Source organism: Larus michahellis, unplaced genomic scaffold, assembly GCF_964199755.1.
Source record: "Larus michahellis unplaced genomic scaffold, bLarMic1.1 SCAFFOLD_312, whole genome shotgun sequence".
Lineage (NCBI taxonomy): Eukaryota > Metazoa > Chordata > Aves > Charadriiformes > Laridae > Larus > Larus michahellis.
The window spans coordinates 51,336-57,568 of NW_027436055.1; the positions used below are offsets into that span (position 1 = coordinate 51,336).

Here is a 6,233-nt window from a genome sequence, read left to right on the forward strand (position 1 = left end):
TCTCGTAAGACATTCCTGTCCTGGTTTGAGGTAAAACAGAATCAATTTTCTGATTTGCAATTTTACTTTTTAGCTGGGCCTCTTCTAACTGACTGAAGTCTGAAATTGACAGAATATTGTTCAGCAACTGTTTACTCTCAGAGTGATAAGTCCCGATTGGGCTCCCCGGTTCAAGAGGGACAGGGAACTGCTGGAAAGGGTGCAGCAGAGGGCTACAAAGATGATTAGGGGACTGGAACACCTCTCTTATGAGGAAAGGCTGAGGGATTTGGGTCTCTTCAGTCTGGAAAAAAGACGGCTGAGGGGTGACCTTATCAACACTTATAAATACTTAAAGGGTGGGTGTCAGGAGGATGGGGCCAGGCTCTTTTCAGTGGTGCCCGGGGACAGGACAAGAGGCAATGGGCACAAACTTGAACATAGGAAGTTCCACCTAAACATGAGGAGGAACTTCTTTACCCTGAGGGTGGCAGAGCACTGCAACAGGCTGCCCAGAGAGGTGGTGGAGTCTCCAACTCTGGAGCCATTCAAAACCCACCTGGACGTGTTCCTGTGTAACCTGCTCTAGGTGACCCTGCTCTGGCAGGGGGGTTGGACTAGATGATCTCCAGAGGTCCCTTCCAACCCTATGATTCTATGATTATACCAAGGAATGGTATGCACAAAAGCTCTTGCTTAGACTTATTGCTGTAACAACCAAGGTCAGCTAACTCTGGTGCTTGCCCCATTAGAGGGTCAGAAGCAGAGAAGCGTAGAGGGGTCACACCTGCAGGGAGAAGCAGATGGGACAGGTGACCCAAAACTGACCAACAGAGTATTCCATCCCATCTGCATCACACTCAGTATAAAAGTTGAGGGATCAAAAGGGCAAGAGGGTTCTGGGTCGCTTTTTCTTTAATGGCTGACATCTGAAGAGGACACTGTTTGTCTGCCTTTGATCCCGATCCGAGCACTCCTGACTGTAGTTCTGGAATTCAGCTCCTGTCCGTCACTGACTCCAGTCTGGGACTTACCCTGTGTCTGCTGGTGACGTGATCGTCATCCTGGGAGCTGGATATGGTTTTATATATATACAATACTTTCTTCTTTAATGAAAATAATATTAAATAAGAGAATAGTAAATAATAACCGAACAATAAAAATTGAAGTAGTTTAGTTCTTTTTCTAAACTCATAAGTCTCCTAATTCTTCCTCTCCTTTCTGAGGAGGGGGGGGAAGGGCCATCTGTTGTTCTGATTGGCCAATCTGGACAAAATCGCAACAATCCCTTAAGCACTAGAACCTCATTTTAGCTCTGAAGCGCACTCTGCACCCCTTTTTTCCCCTTCAGAACCTTTCCCAAGTTTGCAACGGTTAACGCCATCAGTCTTCCTATTCTTTCTTGCTTTTGGTGCGCCTGAAGTCGGTCCCCTGAGGACAATCGTACTTTGCTCGATTCCCTGTTGATCTCATCGCATCCCAAGATATATTTAGTTTCTCTGGCTCCTTCAGGACCTCTCTAATCTATGCAATAACACATCTTTTTCTGTGAGAACCTTTTCCAAAGTCATCTATGTGGTCTAGAGCCTTGTGTTTGGTTTCTGTGTTATAATATTTTTCTACTTTGTATTGGGTTTCCTAAAAATGTCCACCATAGTCTCAGGTCTCCTCTTAGCCTTCATCTACTTCAATCCATATGTCCACTATGATGATTTTTGCTGCCTTTTACAATTTGTTTTTCTTCTAGCTACTTAGATGTTAATTAGGGTGTTTTATGCAGGTTCAGGAAATATGTCACTTGTATTTCCATACTTTTTTGTTGCTTTCTGTATGTTGGGACTCAAGTAGCTTGGGACTCAAGTAGCGCTGTTGAGTAAAAAGTCAAAAAGATCATCAACATGACTTGAAATTGCCAGCAATTTACAGTAAATACCTTATTTCACAGAGGAAAATGTTTTTGAGATGGTTTTCTTACAGAATCTGATTCTGTTACTCACTCCCATCCAAGAAGGGCTTGCTGGCAGAAGTTCAGTAGTGCACACAGTCTCGCTAGAAATAAGGAATGACCCCACAGTAATATATTGGTTTTGGGTTTGTATTTTTTCTCTTGAAGGACACTTAAGTATCTAAGTTTTAATAATAATGTTATCATTTCATTGAATAAGCTACTTTGCTATAGAGATTAGTCTGACATTTATTTTTTTTCTATCTACATTCTGTAAAAAAATAATTTAATTGCTTACCTGGACATATCATTGATGTAATAGATGTAGCTGCAGAGGACAAGCAGATAATGTTTTTTCTAGCAAGGGTTACTCTTCAGTACTTTGTAGTTCATAAACTTAAAGCAAATAACAACACCTACTGCACCTTCAGCTGCTTTTATGCTTCTGGGGGGTTGGCCCCACCCTTTACCCAGGGGATTGTGGGAAAGATGGTGGGCGGGGCCTCAGGGCCGCAGGCGGGGCCCGGGGTATATGAGCCACAGCTTCAGGTCAGGAGCTCATTCTGGTGCTGGGCTTTTCCATGGTTAGAGCTCTGATGTTTCTTAAGCGTTGTTTTAGAGCTTGTGCAGCTGTTTGGGAAGGCTTGTTTTAGTGTTTAAACTAGTATAGGTAAGACGTCAGAGGTAAGATTTTTCAATGTAAGGGTGGTTGCCATAGAAAGTGGAGATGTATGTTTGTTTTTTTTTTTCCCCCATATATTTAGTTTTATAGGGAGCAGTTAGTTTGTTTAAATGGTTTAATAGTATGTATTCTTTTTTTGCTTATGGCAGGTGGTGTGTTTTATTGTAATTTCTGACTTCATTGAAGATAGAACTTTGTACTCTTTTCTAATTTTGATGTACACTATGTTAGTTGGTGTTTTTGTTAGTCTCAATCAGATGCGTTATGAGATATTGGAGCAGGATTTAGCGTGACTGTCTTGTATGTATCCATATATTGAGTTTATCTGTTTTGAGAAAGCAACAGGGTCATAACAGCAGGGATGGCTCACCATTTTCTTCCAGACCATGTAGGGTATCACAGTGGCCCTGAAGCTTTTGCGGTTTGCAGGCGGTTACCGGTAGGTTCTGTAACAGTTTTCCAGGTCTGTAGCAGAGCCCGGAGTCTCTGTGAAGGCAGAAGACAGGAGGTGTCTGCCAAACACAGGGTAGGGCTCAGAAGAGCAGGTCCTGAGGAGCAGTTGGAAAATAAGGGGCAGGAGTTGTGGGGGAGCAGTAAGCCTCCTTCCCTGATGGTTCAGGAGAAGGGGGGGAGTTTCTAAAGTTTTGGCATTAGGGGATGGCTAGGAAAGGGAGGCGGGTTCACGCATTTTTCTTGGACAAGTTTTGTCATTGGGTTTGGTTGTTGATGGTGTCTGGTCTGCTATAGGCTCTCGCATTTGAGGTGAGCTGGATAGTATCGAGGAGGAGCACAGGACTGGTGGTTTGGCAGAAGTGAAGTACAAATGTTGTGTTTCTTGGTCTCTTAGGTGCCGTGAATAACTGTCGCTGCAGCATCCGACTCTGGAATCGGTGCGGAGGAGGCAATCAGACTGCACCAGCGTTCAGGAGGCTCGAGGGGTTTTGTGGAGGAGGTCGTCGTCTCTTCTCAGGATGCTTATTGCTGGTGTTGTAGCTGCTTTTGGGATTATTTTTTTCTTTTCCTTTTGCAGAGGAAGAGGAGTAAGCCGGTGACCGCAAGAACGTATCGGATGGTTGTGTTTTGTGGACTACGTCAAGGATGGAATCAGATGGTAGCCCTCCAAAAGCTAAGTTGAGAGACCAGCACCGGAAAGGGGCGGAGGCTGACAATTGTGTAATGGGGTCTTTGACGTTAGCGTAGCGGGGAGGGCTGTCCCGGGGCACAGTCTCCTTTGGGCAGGTAAATGATGTACCTTACTGTCCAGTATTATATTAACACATCCTGGGCAGGGCAGTTCCAGCTTGTGTGTGTTGCCATGTCGATTGTGTTGTCTGTGTTTTGCATTCTAGACCTTTTCTTGGGTCTCGAGATCATCTTTAAGCTCCAGGAGCATGGAATGTGCATCGGGTACCATCATTATGGTGTCAAACGCCTGCACCCATGGGCATAGCACCAACCGTCTGCCTCTCTTGTTGCATTAGAATCTTAAAGCGTGCATCGGTCTTGCATCTTGGAACTTTCCGGACGGTCCACTTTAGCAACTGGGGCTTCTTCCCTGTGTCGTTATGTTCTTAGGTCTTGAAGCTAGGCTTCCTGCATGTCCGTCTTGTCAGGCTCGACAGTCCCTTCTCAGGAACTGTGAAGTTCTACACTTCGTTTCAGGGGGTTCTGTGGAGCCTCTTCACATCGTCACCATCACAGCGCCACAGTTCATCTTGCCCGACGGTGACTTTGGTCCCGGTGTCATCCTTCTTGCTGAGAGTTTTCTCTCATCCTTGAGGCGCGTCATTCGTGGTGTTCTGTGTAGCGTCAGTCTGTGTGTGTTTGGCTCGGGGCTGCCCTGCCCGGGCGTGTAGTGTACAGGGTAGGCAGAATCACGATGAGAGTCTGTAGTGAATATGAGGATCTGCCTAGACCCAGGCAAAGGTTGCATAGTTATCTCTAATCGATTAGCTCTCGAGAGGCTGCGTGGACGGGTGTTTCATTAGCGGGCGCTGGCATAAGCAGAGCCAAGTCGGAGAGGGTGTTTGCGGCTAGTGAAATGGACAGTATCTCAAAGATGTTCAGGCTGCTTTGTGTGGGGTGTAATGTTTGCAGGCTTCTCTCTTTTGGATGACAGGCTGTAGTTGGACTTATGTGAACAGGGTTCCTAAGTAGAAAGGAGACCTTTGGAATAAAGCTACTGCTCTGCATCAGGGTAATGTTTGATGTTGGTGTGTTGTTTTTTTTTTTTTTCAGATGCGGAGAGATGAGATGGACAGGGATACGCAGGGGAGCCGACGGGAGCACAGGACAAAGGTAGCTTAGCCTGAGGTATTAAAGGGAAGATGTGACCGGCGGCTCCACGAATACATTTGGCCACTTTTTTTCATGTGAATGTGAGGTTACGTAGCCATGCGTGGAAGTGCTGGACTGAGGTTCAACAGAACCAGTGTTGTTTTCAGTCACTTTGCTTTGCAGGTAAGTCTCTTCCAATGAACTGAACTCTCTGAAAACAATAACGTATTTTTCAGGTAGTATCTGCCTTCAGAGCGCCAAGACCTTATATTTACACTTAATGCCAAGGGATGCTGTGCAGAGAGGCTCTTGCTTATACTTATTCCTATAACAGCACAGTGCAGCTAACTTTTATATATGCCCCGTCGGAAGCAGAAAAGCGTAGAGGGATCGCACCCACGGTGAAGAGAAGACAGGACCGGTGACCCGAACCTGACCGATGGGGTATTGCATCCCATCATCATCACGCTCTGTATAAAAGCAGTGGGATCGAAGGGGTCGGTACCTGTTGTCTGGCCTTTGAGGATTCCTCTGTCTGTTCATTGTCCTTTGACCCCCATCTGTGCATTTATGCAACCGGGTCTGGAATCCGGTTCCAGTCTGTCACCGAGTGCTGTCCCGGACTTTCCCCGTGCCTGCCAGTGAAGCAGTGGTCATCCTGGGAGTTACGTATCGGGTTGTGTATGTCCTGTATGCATTTAATTATTTTCTTGTTACTGTTGTCTTTTCTTGGTATTATTTTGCTGTTAAGATTTCGTTACAGTTCAGTTTATCTTTCAGTCCCTAAGTCTCGCTCTCTTCTCTCCTGCATCAGGAGAGAAGTTAAAAGGGAGCACGTGTCACTTGTTTTACTGCGCGGCCTAAGGCACAACAGCAAGGACGGACAGGGCACGGGAGCAGACTCGGCCGAGGAGAGCGGCGGCCCCAAGCCTTGGTTCTTTCTCAGCCACTGCATTACAGACAGCGTACAAGCTCCTGCTTGCGCTCTGTCTGCCGGTCCGATCCAGAACACAGTTCTGGCAGAAGTCAGGTTATGTGCGTTGTCTTGCTAGAAATGCTGTATGACTCGTTGTGGGGTTTCTTTTACGAGGAAACTAAAGGACATTGAGTCTTGATTTAAAAATATTGTTATTATGCTTAATGATCTTCTTGCCTATTTAGGTCAGGATGACGTCTTTCTCTTTATGTCTATGCCCTGCAAAAGATTAATTAAGTTTACTTACCTACTGGGCCCCATTGCTGACACAATTGATGTAGTTGTAATAAAAGAGGACGTATTGTCATTTCCTCTAAGGGTCGCTTTCTCCATTTTGGTGTTTCGCATGCTGTACTTCTCAGGCCTGTGAGGAA

General features: G+C 45.7%; 1 long non-coding RNA gene across 3 annotated transcripts; it reads left to right on the forward strand.

Moving 5' to 3' along the window:
* Positions 1-3,092: 3,092 nt before the first annotated feature.
* Positions 3,093-5,626, forward strand: LOC141736899 (uncharacterized). 3 transcript variants are annotated; one of them, XR_012585077.1, is made up of 4 exons: positions 3,093-3,132; positions 3,454-3,558; positions 3,637-3,736; positions 4,845-5,626. It is a non-coding gene; the product is annotated as an uncharacterized LOC141736899 (long non-coding RNA). The 3 variants fall into 3 exon arrangements; XR_012585079.1 differs by having other exon boundaries at positions 3,637-3,717; XR_012585078.1 differs by having other exon boundaries at positions 3,454-3,717.
* The last annotated feature ends 607 nt before the right edge of the window (positions 5,627-6,233 follow it).